The sequence below is a fragment of the Nerophis lumbriciformis genome, linkage group LG04, assembly GCF_033978685.3.
Source record: "Nerophis lumbriciformis linkage group LG04, RoL_Nlum_v2.1, whole genome shotgun sequence".
Classification (NCBI taxonomy): Eukaryota; Metazoa; Chordata; class Actinopteri; order Syngnathiformes; family Syngnathidae; genus Nerophis; species Nerophis lumbriciformis.
Genome location: NC_084551.2, coordinates 45061036 through 45076580, shown reverse-complemented (window position 1 = coordinate 45076580; position 15545 = coordinate 45061036). Strand labels below are relative to the sequence as shown.

At 39.8% G+C, this 15545-nt stretch overlaps 1 protein-coding gene across 1 annotated transcript in view; it reads right to left on the bottom strand.

The window, feature by feature from the left end:
• Nucleotides 1-12651, bottom strand: part of dgkb (diacylglycerol kinase, beta) — a 266844-nt gene extending 254193 nt beyond the window's left edge. Inside the window, exons 1-2 of the mRNA XM_061956152.1 lie at nucleotides 12373-12651; nucleotides 12182-12255 (exon numbers count right to left, since the gene is read on the bottom strand). The gene's annotated coding sequence lies outside the window, so the exon portion shown is untranslated. The remainder of the gene's footprint in view (nucleotides 1-12181; nucleotides 12256-12372) is intronic.
• Nucleotides 12652-15545: the final 2894 nt, after the last annotated feature.

Below are 15545 nucleotides of genomic sequence, written 5' to 3'. Positions count from 1 at the left end.
GAGTGTGTATGGCCCGGCTTCAAAGCCCAGCTGACAGGTGAGTAGATTGCCCAGCTGGGGAATGATTATCTAATCACCTGTCGCCTTTATCAGCAGGGCCGCGGCCTTGAGCGAGGAGGGAGGTTGAGAGCAGAGCACGCACACCCGACGACAGAAAGAACAATCGACCACGAGCACACGAGACTGAAAAGTCTTACACACGGGTGTATATGCAAATAAAAGACTTGTTCAAACCTGCTACTATTGGCCTTAGGAGAACCCTACCCGCATAGAGAGACCTTCACATATATATATTCCACTTTAAAAATATTTTGGGGGAAAATATTGTACATTTTGTGTTTTCACCATGAAAAACAGGGTTTGACAAAAAGGACATGAAACATTAAATAAATAAAAAAAACTTTATAGCAACAGTTCTGAAGTGTATCTAGAGGTTAAAGCTTTAAATGAAAAACATTTTCAAAATCAATACGTGAAATATTTTTAACATTTTTATGGCTGAGACACTTCCGGGTCCCCGTGACCAAACTAAAAATAAATGTCTACAGCATTGGTTTTGAAAATGAAAAATATCAAAATGGCCTCCACATAATTTGATTTTTCAGTGTGCGGCCCTGAGTGAAAAAAGCTTGGACACCCCTGGAGTACATTGATTGTTGCATTTTATTTGAACAAGGAAGAGAGTTTTTCTATATCTAGGAATGAGTAGAATCCTAACTGTCTTTCCTTTTAGACTCCCTGGCACCGCTGAGTCACGTTTTTCTCAAACACCTCTCAGTTTGGACGTCAGAATGGACCCTAACACACTTCAACTACACTAATGTACGAATACTTTAGTTCCAACTCTTATTACATGAGCCTTTATTTATTTAGCACAACAAGAAGTATTGATATTTGAAGTGGTCTTTTGTGGCCTTTTGAAGAGCAAAACCTGAGCAGATCTATATGAGGCCCGTCATAATCGAACAGCTGATGGCTCACTTCAGCAACATGAGGACAAGCATTCCGTTCACATATTTGCAGGGCGTATAATACACACAATTGACCTGCTCTACTAACATCCAAATAACACGTATTAAATATTGTGTGCAAAGAATAAAATGGTGTGTACTATCAGTGGGCGTGTTGCGGGTGATCTACAGTACTAAAACTGTGTGTACATTTAATAACAAGTGCAAGTGTGGTGCAGATCGGCCTATTTAAAGGGGCCCTATTACTCAAAACCAACTTTTCTCACCTATTGGTACTTGTTTTTGTGTATTTGGGATCTGCAAATTTTAAAGGGGTCATATTATGATGTTTTTCTACATTTAAAACAATTCCTTGTGGTCTACATAACATATAATGGTGGTTCTTTGGTCAAAATGTTGCATAGATTATGTTTTACAGACCATCTTCAAGCCGCTTTCTGACCGTCTCTTCAAGATGCACCGTTTTGTGGGCGGTCTTATATACATGCCTCCATTTCGACAGCGTCTTCTCCCCATCAGCCATGTTGTAGTTTTTTGTGCTCCCATATTGTGTTTACTGAACTATACATTTGAACTATACACTATTTTGTTTAAGAAATGGCAAATGCATGTACATGCTGCTCCACAACAAGAGGATAGAGAAAAAGGAGGAGCTTATTGATTACAACGTCGGACTACAATAGCGAACCCGCATAAAGCACATATCCATCAGTGGTACTTTATATGAATAATCCGGTGACATCAAGTTTTTCAAATTCCAAACGGCTCGTTTGGAGGAAGTGTCTCCATGGTTTGATTTCAGGACTTATGCAGATCCCAAATACACAACAGCAGGTACTAATAGCCTTGGTAAGAAAAGTTGGTTTTGCATAATAGGGCCTTTTTAAATCAAACCGTGGAGGCATTGCAAAGTTCTTCTTCAATCCCCACAAATAAATTGGAAAAAAATATCAAGTAAAAAAAAAAGTTTTTAAACATGTTTATTTTATTTTATTTTGTAAGAGCTGGAGAAAGTAGCTGGGGAGAGGGAAGTCTGGGCTTCTCTGCTTAGGCTGCTGCCCCCGCTACCAGACTTCGGATAAGCGGAAGAAGATGGATGGATGGATATTTTTTCTCTCAAATAATGAAAATGGCAAAAATGGTGAAAGTGTCCAAACAAACCCAAAAGTGTTTAGCAGAAATATTTACAAACAAAATAAACACTACTTCATTTACTGTGTGATGCTTAAAGTCTATAATTAGCTTCTTTGTAAAATGCCAAACAATTCTCTTGAGCTTCCAACAACCACTATCTCCAACCTAACACTTCCTAAATGCCAGGCAAAGGCCTCTTTTTTATATTCCAGGCCCCTTCCCGTGGAGCATAACAAACCACGAGATTATCAATGAAGCAAATCATAGACTAAAGACACCATTCATGTTCTTCTTTCAGAAGTTATGACAACGACTAAAAATATACAAACTAATTATGCAATGCACAGTGACAAAATGTCATCCTGTGAAATATTTTTAAATACAAAAAAAATGTTTTTTGTGACAGTGACGTCACTGAAATGCGCCAGACAATGATGCTTTTAAATGTGTGCGATGACGTCAGCTCAGTTTGACTCTGGCGACCGTGAAAATGACCAGGTAAATTGAGAATAATTTTATGCTTGACAGGGAAAGTAGATTATGGATGTGTGCGCACCCTCTGTGAAATAAAAGCTATGTGCTCACCGGAGTGAGCGTGTGTGTGTATACAGCATGTGGTGCCGTGTGTGCGAGCGTGCTTGTACCGCCGGGTGTTTCTCTGTGTGTCACCCGCAGATCTTGACGGTGCCACTTCGTCACAGGGAGATATTTATCATCAATCAAAGTTTATTTATATAGCCCTAAATCACAAGTGTCTCAAAGGGCTGCACAAGACACAACGACATCCTCAGCTCAGATCCCACATCAGGGCAAGAAAAAACTCAACCCAATGGTATACAATGAGAAACCTTGGAGGGGACCGCAGACCCCCCACACGCCCGGGCGACCGGTGCAATTATAAAACTATCTTGCTTTCCTCCATACTTCATTCTTCCAAACGAGCAGTTTGTGTTGATTTTTTTCCAAATTGTGACATCAGTGCATATAAATTCACCCAAAGTGCTTTGTGCGGGTCCGCCACTGTAGTCTGGCAATGGAATCAATAAGTTCCTGCTTTCTCGCTATCCTCTTGTAATGGGGCAGACTGTACCGTACATGCACATGCATCCTCCGCTGTTGCCATTTCTAATACTATGTAGCGTATAGTTCGAACTTAATCTGTCAGTAGACTCCATATGGAAGCGCTTAAAACTACAACATGGTTGACGGAGGGAAGACGCTGTCGAAGTGGAGGCAAGTAAATAAGCCCGCCCGCATCCGGAGGAAACGGTCAGAAAGCGGCTTGAAGATGGTCTGTTAACATAATCTATGCAACTTTTTGACCAAAGAACCACCATTACAAGTGTTTTAAATGTAGAAAAAAAAATCATAATATGTCCTCTTTTAAATGAGGTTGTCACCATGGAGATACTCATTGCCCTCCACTTTAATACATCACACGGTGAAACCTGTTGTGTTGTTGACATGCAGCACACAAACATAATGTGTACCACCTTTTTTGGGCCATATTAAAGCGTGATCTAGACAACAGAACCTACTTTTAGCTCGCTGAATGAACACAACACTCTGGGAGGCGCTGCAGTGTCGTGATGGTGTGTTTGGTTTTTACATAATGCAGGGAGTATATGTTGTAATAAAATATCTCCTGTATGAAAAACGAACACCATTAAAAAATGCCAGAAGAAACCAAAATAAATCCATATACAGTATGTTGACACCCATACAGGCGGAATATTTTCTCTCTCTCAATCGTCTTTTTTTGCAGTTCCATCGCCTCCCTTCTCACCGCCATTTGTGCATTACTGTGCCAGTTTGCACATAAAGTACAATCCAGATGTGCTAAATATGGACACAAAACAGCGTGCAATGTGCAATTTCAGTCTTGATAAATCACTTTGCCAGTACTAAATGAAAACTTGCATTTTCTTTTCCCAGTATTGTGGTGATCAGCATAAATTCTGCATATTAATGAAGACGACATGCTTGAATGGATTGCGTTCTTTATTTTATTCATTTAGAAGACACAATCCTCTGCACACGAGTTTAGTAGATCATATTTGCATGTGATATCAAGTTTGCATGGGTTTTAAAACACGCAAACCTTTTGTACAGTGGTTCTCAAAACCGTTTCACCAAGAACCACCTGAGAAAACACTTAGCTAACCAAGTACCACCATAATGACCAACATTAGTACAGTAGCGCACTAAGCCTAAGTATTCATTAAAAACAAGGCAGATGTTTTATTTAACAAGTATATTTAATATATTTTGCCACTTTAGCATTACACACAGTTTGAACAGTAACATTGTGTTTGAATAACAAAAAATAAAACACTGTACTTTTTTCAAGTGATTCTTTGACGTACCACTAGATAGAGCCCACACCCCCCAGTTTGAGAACTGCTTGCTTTACCTACTTTACCTGTGAGTACATTTATGATGCCAGTTGTATTTTTGAAGTTAATGTCATTCTGCTAAAGTCATGCTAGGTCATTAACAACTGTGGCTGTAGGCAACCTTGTGGGTTTCATTAATTTAATTTTGTGGTTCGATCTAAAGTCGGAGTTGTATTTGTAAAGTTTGCTATTTCATGTTTTACTGATGTTACAATGTTGCCCAAAAAAAGATTCTGGAACAGTTTATTTCCCAATAATTAGTTTTAGTACAATACATGCATCAAATTAAATTCATGAGTAAGTGAAAAAATGCTGCATAAAAATCGTTTCACATGGATAAAGTATGAAAAAAATTAATGATTGCCTCAATTGAGCAAGGTGCAGCCCTGGTTATGCCCCCAGTGTTTGAGTTCTTGTTTGCAAAAACAGCACTATCTTTTGGTCAGGTTGGCTCACTGCAGGTACCTTATTTCTTCGTTACTTGCTTTGAAACGTAAGTAGAACAATCTAGTAGTTTGTATCAGCAGCTTTATTTTACAAAAAGTTCTCAATTAATTTCTTGCTCAAGTGTCTGTAAGTGCGTTACGATCACGATATATTGAAAACTTATGCAGGGTGGGCCATACTGACAATTTGTATCGATCCGATACCAAGTTAATACAGGGCTCGTACTGTACTGGTATACAGTACTTTTTACTTCAAAAGTCATGGTCAAATAATTTTACGAATATGCCATGAATTAGATAATTATGATAACACATAAAACAAAGATTGCACGCAACAAAAACGTTTTTATTATTAACTAGACAAGTGGTAGAAAATGGATGGAAATACAAAAACAAAACAATGTAATAGAAGAGAAATAATTATCTAATTACATTCTACTACAAAAAAATGCATCCATCCATCCATCTTCTTCCGCGTATCCAAGGTCGAGTCGCGGGGGCAGCAGCCTAAGCAGGGAAGCCCAGACTTCCCTCTCCCCAGGCACTTCGTCCAGCTCTTCCCGGGGGATCCCGAGGCGTTCCCAGGCCAGCCGGAAGACATAGTCTTCCCAACGTGTCCTGGGTCTTCCCCGTGGCCTCCTACCGGTCGGACTCGGGAGGCGTTCGGGTGGCATCTTGACCAGATGCCCGAACCACCTCATCTGGCTCCTCTCAATGTGGAGGAGCAGCGGCTTTACTTTGAGCTCCTCCCGGATGGCAGAGCTTCTCACCATATCTCTAAGGGAGAGCCCCGCCACCCGGCGGAGGAAACTCATTTCGGCCGCTTGTACCTGTGATCTTGTCCTTTCGGTCATAAACCAAAGCTCATGACCATAGGTGAGGATGGGAACGTAGATTGACCGGTAAATTGAGAGCTTTGCCTTCTGGCTCAGCTCCTTCTTCACCACAACGGATCGATCCAGCGTCCGCATTACTGAAGACGCCACACTGATCCGCCTGTCGATCTCACGATCCACTCTTCCCCCCACTCGTGAACAAGACTCCGAGGTATTTGAACTCCTCCACTTGGGGCAAGGTCTCCTTTTCCGGGCGAGAACCATGGACTCGGACTTGGAGGTGCTGATTCTTATCCCAGTCGCTTCACACTCGGCTGCGAACCGATCCAGTGAGAGCTGAAGATCTTGGCCAGATGAAGCCATCAGGACCACATCATCTGCAAAAAGCAGAGACCTAATCCTGCAGCCACCAAACTGGATCCCCTCAACGCCTTGACTGCGCCTAGAAATGATGTCCATAAAAGTTATGAACAGAATCGGTGACAAAGGGCAGCCTTGGCGGAGTCCAACCCTCACTGGAAACGTGTCCGACTTACTGCCGGCAATGCGGACCAAGCTCTGACACTGATCATACAGGGAGCGGACCGCCACAATCAGACAGTCCGATACCCCATACTCTCTGAGCACTCCCAACAGGACTTCCCGAGGGACACGGTCGAATGCCTTCTCCAAGTCCACAAAGCACATGTACAAAAAAATTGTTTAGGAAAAACAAGTCCAAAACAACAAATTAATGTAACTATAAATACAACAAAAATAAATGCTCAGTGCCGGTTTCCCCGCTCACCAATACTCAACTTGATATCGATACTCCCACCCCTGATATCTATTCTTCAACTGTGGTTGTTTTTAAAGGGCTTTATAAATAAAGTTGGTATGGTATGGTATGATATTTATTTTAACAGTTGCGTGTTTGCGCTCTCCAGTAGCGCTATGTGATAATGTGTACATGCCGATCACTACGTGCCTTAGCTAACATTGCGAAGCTAACGTCGATAAGCTAACATTGTGAAGCTAATGTTGCTAAGGTAACATCGCTATGCTCACGTCACCAGCATTCCTACGATGGCATTAATTTTGCACGCTTTTACTGTAGTTTCAAAAAAAATTAAAAAACCTCTGAAGCCTTCTTGACTTTTTTAGCCACACTGCTTAGCTAAGCTAGCCGTCAGCAGCTAGTTGGTTTTCAGCAAAACAAGTACCATTGAGTACATCGACTAACCAACTAAGATTTACTTGGGTTTTAGAGTGTATGAAGTGCTTTAAAACCATAAGAAGTGTTTAGAAAGGACATCCAAAAATCAGCCTCGTTGGATGGATTTTTTTCCTGCAGCCCGTTTAGGCAGCTGACTCACTGTGGTTATCGTGCATTACGAAAATGTACGATAACCAGTACAAATAAACATACTGATGAAAACTTATGTTAGCGAGTACAAACACTGCACTGATGGGATAAAAACATACAAGGTGTTCAATACGATGGTTTTGCCATCTACGGCGGCGTTCATGTGACACATCATTAATATTTGCACACCTGTTCGTTCCCTGTACTCCCAATAAATAAGATTTCATGGGGCAATTTCACACGTTCACGCCGATCGGAATTATACGCTAGTATTTAACATATAGCCTGTGCTAATGTGCTACATACATTCATCAAAGAATACTGCATTGTGTTTATTCCTCTCAATTTTAAAATTGTTACACAGCATTGTTCGTCCGCAACAGAAACATTACACACAGATAACCCATCAAACAATAGTCGAATCAGAACATTAATACTGCAATCATGCTGGCTTAGTTTGCTAGCTCCATGTTGCCCTCTACTAAAAAGTGGTTTCAAAGTATTTCCTGAACATGCAACGTAACTGTGGTTCGACATAACTCTTCAACTTCACAGCCATGTTTAGACTTAGACTTACACAAACTTTACTCATCCACAAGAGAAATTGTTCCACACCAGGTACGTGCCGTCAGGGTAGGCAAGTGAGGCAGTGCCTCACCTTGCCACAAGGGGGGGTAAAAGGCTTAACCATCCATCCATCCATTTTTCTACCGCTAGTCCCTTTTGGGGTCGCGGGGGGGTGCTGGAGCCTATCACAGCTGCATTCGGGCGGAAGGCAATGTACACCCTGGACAAGTCGCCACCTCATCGCAGGGCCAACACAGATAGACAGACAACATTCACACTCACATTCACACACTAGGATCAATTTAGTGTTGCCAATCAACCTATCCCCAGGTGCATGTTTTTGGCAGTGGGAGGAAGCCGGAGTACCCGGGGGGAACCCACGCAGTCACAGGGAGAACATGCAAACTCCACACAGAAAGATCCTGATTGAACTCAGGACTATTTAGGACCTTCGTATTGTGAGGCACATGCACTAACCACTGTTGCACCGTGCTTAACCATGAGATGTTCAAAAACGAAGTAATAAAATAAAATAAGTTTGAATATTTCTCTTTTGGTCTATGCTTTCTATGTGATTTTGGTGTGGTTCCTGTATATTTTGATAATTTTCATGAAAGGGACAAGCGGTAGAAAATGGATGAATGGCATTTTTTATTAGAGTAAGCCAGCGTTTGTGGGTGTTTTTTGTCAGATGCAAAAATATTGTTTTATTGCTTGGAATGAAGGGCAGCACGGTGGCAGGGGTTAGTGCATGTGCCTCACAATACGAAGGTCCTGAGTAGTCCTGAGTTCAATCCCGGGCTCGGGATCTTTCTGTGTGGAGTTTGCATGTTCTCCCCGTGACTGCGTGGGTTCCCTGCGGGTACTCCGGCTACCTCCCACCTCCAAAGACATGCACCTGGGGATAGGTTAATTGGCAACACTAAATTGGCCCTAGTGTGTGAATGTGAGTGTGAATGTTGTCTGTCTATCTGTGTTGGCCCTGCGATGAGGTGGCGACTTGTCCAGGGTGTACCTTGCCTTCCGCCCGAATGCAGCTGAGATAGGCTCCAGCACCCCTGCGACCCCGAACGGGACAAGCGGTAGAAAATGGATGGATGGATGGATGGATGCTTGGAATGAAATTGAATGAAATGAATGTGTCTGCCGATATGGAGTATTATATACTGCATGCAAGATTAAATAATTCTCTAAACTGGACTTTAGGACAAAACGAATGCGATCATACAAAGTACGTTTTTATGGAGGATAGCTATTGATTAGAGATGTCCGACAATATCGGCCTGTCGATATTATCGCCGATAAATGCTTTACAATGTAATATCAGGAATTATCGGTATCGTTTTTATTATTATCGGTATCGTTTTTTTAATTTTTATTTTATTTTTATTTTTATTAAATCAACATAAAAAACACAAGATACACTTACAATTAGTGCACCAACCCAAAAAAACTCCCTCCCCCATTTACACTCATTCACACTCATTCACACAAAAGGGTTGTTTCTTCCTGTTATTAATATTCTGGTTCCTACATTATATATCAATATATATCAATAACAGTCTGCAAGGGATACAGTTCGAAGCACACATGGTTGTGCGTGCTGCTGGTCCACTAATAGTACTAACCTTTAACAGTTGATTTTACTCATTTTCATTAATTACTAGTTTCTATGTAACTGTTTTTATATTGTTTTACTTTGTTTTTAATTTATTTATCTTATTTTATTTTATTAATTAAAAAAAAAAAAAAAAAGGACCTTATCTTCACCATACCTGGTTGATATAATCATTATGATAACGTTTTTATGAAAGCGAATAACCCTTCTGTTTCCTGTTATTTTAATGTGCAACCTAACTCAACAATGATTAGAGCTGCGCATATGAATTTAAGGAAAAAAAAGAAGAAGAAAAAACCCTCCAAAAGTATCTATGCCTCACCTGGTGTATAGTTCATCGCCCGTCACTGTTCCACACAGTAGCTCAGTTACAAAGGATGGAAAGGGTAAGGATGGAAAGGATACTGCAGGTATAAAGTAGACTAAAAATGTACCATAGTAGCGATATAAAATATAACATATACATAATATTTACATATTATACATACAATATATAATATATACTGATATATTATATTACAAACCCCTTTCCATATGAGTTGGGAAATTGTGTTAGATGTAAATATAAACGGAATACAATGATTTGCAAATCCTTTTCAACCCATATTCAAGTGAATGCACTACAAAGACAAGATATTTGATGTTCAAACTCATAAACTTTATTTTTTTTTGCAAATAATAATTAACTTACAATTTCATGGCTGCAACACGTGCCAAAGTACTTGGGAAAGGGCATGTTCACCACTGTGTTACATCACCTTTTCTTTTAACAACACTCAATAAACGATTGGGAACTGAGGAAACTAATTGTTAAGGCTTTGAAAGTGGAATTCTTTCCCATTCTTGTTTTATGTAGAGCTTCAGTCGTTCAACAGTCCGGGGTCTGCGCTTTCGTATTTTACGCTTCATAATGCGCCACACATTTTCGATGGGAGACAGGTCTGGACTGCAGGCGAGCCAGGAAAGTACCCGCACTCTTTTTTTACAAAGCCACGCTGTTGTAACACGTGCTGAATGTGGTTTGGCATTGTCTTGCTGAAATAAGCAGGGGCGTCCATGAAAAAGACGGCGCTTAGATGGCAGCATATGTTGTTCCAAAACCTGTATGTACCTTTCAGCATTAATGGTGCCTTCACAGATGTGTAATTTACCCATGCCTTGGGCACTAATACACCCGAGGACCACTTTATTTACCTTCTTTCAAAAACTTCCGCTCCACTCCAACGTGTCAAAATTCCGCTCTTAGCGCCTTCAAAATAAGAGCTCAAGGCATATACTGTATAACAGCGCATAACAGGAACTTAACATCACAAAGAGGAAAGCCCATAAAATAGGTTACAAAAGTTATTTAATAAGAAGCCAAAAAGTGCAAAAACAATAATGTTCGTGTTGGAGGAGTTGGGAATTAGGTACACCTGCAGTCTGCAGGCGTACCTAATGTTGTGGCCCTGCAGTCATTCACAACTCCTCCAACACGAACATTATTGTTTTTGCACTTTTTGGCTTCTTATGAAATAACTTTTTTAAATAGATTCAATCTTGCACGTGGAAAGTTTAAGTGTGGGCTTTAGTTGTTATAACACTCCCGTCAGGGGTTGCCGTGCATTCTACGGCGGGGGTGCAGGAGGCGAGCCTCAGCCAGTGCGTCTTTTGCAGCCGTTTTAAGATCGCTCAGCACAAGAAATACGTTACACACATACAGTTGTTGACAAAATACACTGTACATTATACACCTCAGCTAACTAAACTATGGAAATGTATAATATAATTCATACAGCAATACGGTCTCACTGCACAGCAGACCAGCAGTTAGCCGAGTCCGTCCATGTTGAGGCACTGAGTGACGTGCCTCGACTGACTGCTGTTCACCGCACCGTCTCTTCTCAGTATTTGAACGGCAAATGTGAAAATTCAGCGATTTTGAATAAAAATAATCTAAAACTGGTGAAGTTAAATGGAAAATAACTTTATAGTATAATCACTGGATACATATAACAATTTAATATATATTTTTTTCTTTTTACATTTTTTTTCTTTCCATGATGGCAGGTGAGGCCCCGCCTCACCTGCCTCTAGTGACTGCACGTCACTGTATCCTTTAGAGATTGATGTTGGTTTTTGATACCGTGCCGTCTGAGGGATCGAAGGTCACGGTCATTCAATATTGGTTTCCGGCCATGCCGCTTACGTGGAGTGATTTCTCCAGATTATCTGAACCCTTTGATGATATTATGGACCGTAGCTGTTGAAATCCCTAAATTTCTTGCAATTGCACTTTGAGAAACGTTGTTCCTAAACTGTTTGACTATTTGCTCACGCAGTTGTGGACAAAGGGGTGTACCTCGCCCCATCCTTTCTTGTGAAAGACTGAGTATTTTTTGGGAAGCTGTTTTTATACCCAATCATGGCACCCACCTGTTCCAAATTTGCCTGTTCACCTGTGGGATGTTCCAAATAAGTGTTTGATGAGCATTCCTCAACTTTATCAGTATTTGTTGCCACCTTTCCCAACTTCTTTGTCTCGTGTTGCTGGCATCAAATTCTAAAGCTAATGATTATTTGCAAAAAAAAAAAAGTATCATTTTGAACATCAAATAGGTTGTCTTTATAGCATATTCAACTGAATATGGGTTGAAAATGATTTGCAAATCATTGTATTCCGTTTATATTTACATCTAACACAATTTCCCAACTCATATGGAAACGGGGTTTGTATATTATTATATAATATATACAATATATAACACATCCCAATTACCATGTACAATACTACAGTATATGTAACAGCTGCAGCAAAAAAAAAAAAAAAGGGGGGGGGGGAGCATAAAAGTACATGCATTGTGTTGAAAAGTTTCAAAGGCGACTTACAAGAAAAACGATCTCCCACTGACGTAAAAACACTGAACTTTCCTGAACAGTCCAGTTGGGATCGATTGAATGTCCTAAAAACACAATGAGAACATCCATAGACATTTAGATGGGGGAAAAACAACACAATAGAATGTAGTACAAACAACTGTAGTTTATGAGGTAATGTTATAATAATTCACAGTATTTACCTTGGTATCTTCTTCCAGCTGCTTATTCATATTTTAATTGTCATAATTGTCCGACATTTAAACATTATTTTAACATCCTTGGCTGGCTTTTATCAACTCAACATGGTGCAGGCTAGCAGTGCTCCAAATGCTTCACTAGCAACACACTTTGTAACATTTTCGATTTATAATTTATTTATTTCATAGAATATATTCAACGTATTCTTCTTCTCACTATCCTTCACACTTACTTACTTGCCATGGTTGAAAAAATAAAGTTATGTTCATCTCTAACTATAAGCTGATGCTAGCCGGTAAAACCGGATGTTCTCACAGGGTCCACTCTGACGTTCGCTACGCTAACTAGTGGCGGGGAAGCTCATAACATGTTTTTTGTTCGCAACCTAAAAGCATGACAATGAGCAGAAAGACAGCTCCTATCCCAAAACACTTGTATCCTTAGATACCACTGTATTTGTTTAATGAAAAAAGAAGAATGTTTGTTTAGATGGACATACGAATAATCCATGTTTTTCTGCTTCAAGTTAAAGGGAAAAAGCACTTTTTCTGAATTTTACCTATCTATCATTCCCAATCTTTATTTGAGACAAGAAAACATTTTTTTTAATGCATTCTAAATCGTAAATAAACTTTAGCAAAAATCAGCTAACAATGGAGTCAATGTGAGTTGCTCTATTCCGCCTATAAAGCGCTCTAAATGGCACTCAAAGACCTCCATCATAGTTTTATATACACACTATAAGTATAGATGTCATGTAGTAAAAGGGAAATTCACAATAACATGTAATATGTACGTATTTTATTCATTTTAAGTAGAGATGTCCCTATAATATCGGCCTGCCGATATTATCGGCCGATAAATGCTTTAAAATGTAATATCGGAAATCATCGGTATCGTTTTTTGTTTTTTTTTAATCGGTATTGTTTTTTTTGTTTTTTTTTTTTTATTAAATCAACATAAAAAACACGAGATACACTTACAATTGGTACAACAACCCAAAAAACCTAATTCAAGCACTCATTCACAAAAAAGGGTTGTTTCTTTTTGTTATTAATATTCTGGCTCCTACATTATATATCAATACATATCAATACAGTCTGCAAGCACACATGATTGTGCGTGCTGCTGGCTTCACCATACCTGGTTGTCCAAATTAGGCATAATACCGGTATCGGTTGATATCGGTATCGGTAATTAAGAGTTGGACAATATCGGAATATCGGATATCGGCAAAAAGCCATTATCGGACATCCCTAATTTTAAGCATACGGCAGCAAAATAATTTCATAGAGGCATCACAACATTTGCTATTTCCAACAACGAAACGACAAATCATGACAGATGTCATGAGAGACAACAAACATTACTTTGTTACAAATGATGATCCAGAAACTTATATTTTTGAGCCTGAATATAAGGAGGATGATCTACAAGTTCTAGAAGCTTTATGCTAAACAGATCCAGCAAGTAGCAGTATTGCTAAGTGCTAAACAAGAAATACAAAATGTGAAAATAATAAAACAATTACTTACTGTACAATGTCTGCTCTCACTGGGATGCCCACTAATGGGATGTTTATAAATGTCTTTTTGGATGAAGAATTAATCATAGGGTGAATCATGAAGTGTCAACAAAAAAAAAGGTGCCGCAAACTTTTCGTGTCTTTCTCGCCATCTGTAGGTCTAAGTTTGATGTCAAAGTTGTCCACAACCTTCTACTATCCAGGTGAGAGGCATGATTTATAATCCAGAATTAATTTTCACGGGCACAGGGGCGATATAGCAGCTCACCAGCTCAATATGTCAATATATAGTTAGCTCTCTGTGACCACGGCGCCACTAAAAGTAGTTCCTCTGTTTTAGCGCTTATAAAAAACAATGTTAATACTTAGTCAATATTTAGGTCACGACTCGTAAATGGAGTATTGTTGGCAATTTTTGGAAGTTTTATCAGCGTAATGGGACGGCGTGGCGCAGTGGAAGAGTGGCCGTGCGCCACCCGAGGGTCCCTGGTTCAATCCCCACCTAGTACCAACCTCGTCATGTCCGTTGTGTCCTGAGCAAGACACTTCACCCTTGCTCCTGATGGGTGCTGGTTAGCGCCTTGCATGGCAGCTCCCTCCATCAGTGTGTGAATGTGTGTGTGAATGGGTAAATGTGGAAGTAGTGTCAAAGCGCTTTGAGTACCTTGAAGGTAGAAAAGCGCTATACAAGTACAACACATTTATCATTTACTCCCATGAGCTGCATTGTTAGCCACCTTGTACTTGCCATATTTTACGAGTTAGAATGCATAAAAAAAGAAAACCATATGTTCTTGTTGTGAACAATAAACTCAATTCCTAAACTGTGCACTTGCCCTTTAAGATTCAAAACCATTAAAATATCATCCAAATATCAACTTGAGTAAAAGTAAAAACTACTCAAGTTCTAAGTAACTGGTGAGTAACTTGTGGTTTATTTAGTAGCTGTTTAATGCTACTTGCACTACAATTGGAGAGTGTGTGTATTTGTGTAACAGGGACACTAGTACAGCATGTTCTACAAAAGATGTACATTTTACACTCACTTGTGACGTTAAAACAAGGCTAATGTTAGCATGTGCGCAACTAAAACATAAAACATCTACAACTTATTACAGGTTTTTTTCTGATATGTCAACATGTTAACTGACACACATGACTATAAAGCTATTATGTTTCATAGTTTGTAGGAAAACATTGAAGAGTTGGGCTGCCTTGTCTGGCATGCTACTTTTTACAGTGCCATGGTCATGTGACTGCCAGGCTCCGTTTGATTGGTGAAACGGAGTCAAAAGTCACCCATGCTTACGTAGGATTGGTGAAACATCACATGGACAAAGATAAAATCTTCTGGAGGAAAGTTATGTGGTCAGATGAAACAAAAATTGAGCTGTTTGGCTACAAAACCCAGCAATATGTTTGTAGGTGAAAAGGTGAGGCCTTTAATCCCAGGAACACTATGTCTACCGTCAAGCATGGTGGTGGTAGTATTATGCGCTGGGCCTGTTTTGCTGCCAATGGAACTGGTGCTTTAAATGGGACAATGAAAAAGGAGGATTACCTCCAAATTCTTCAGGGCAACCTAAAATCATTAGCCCAGAGGTTGGGTCTTGGGCGCAGTTGGGTGTTCCAACAGGACAATGACCCCAA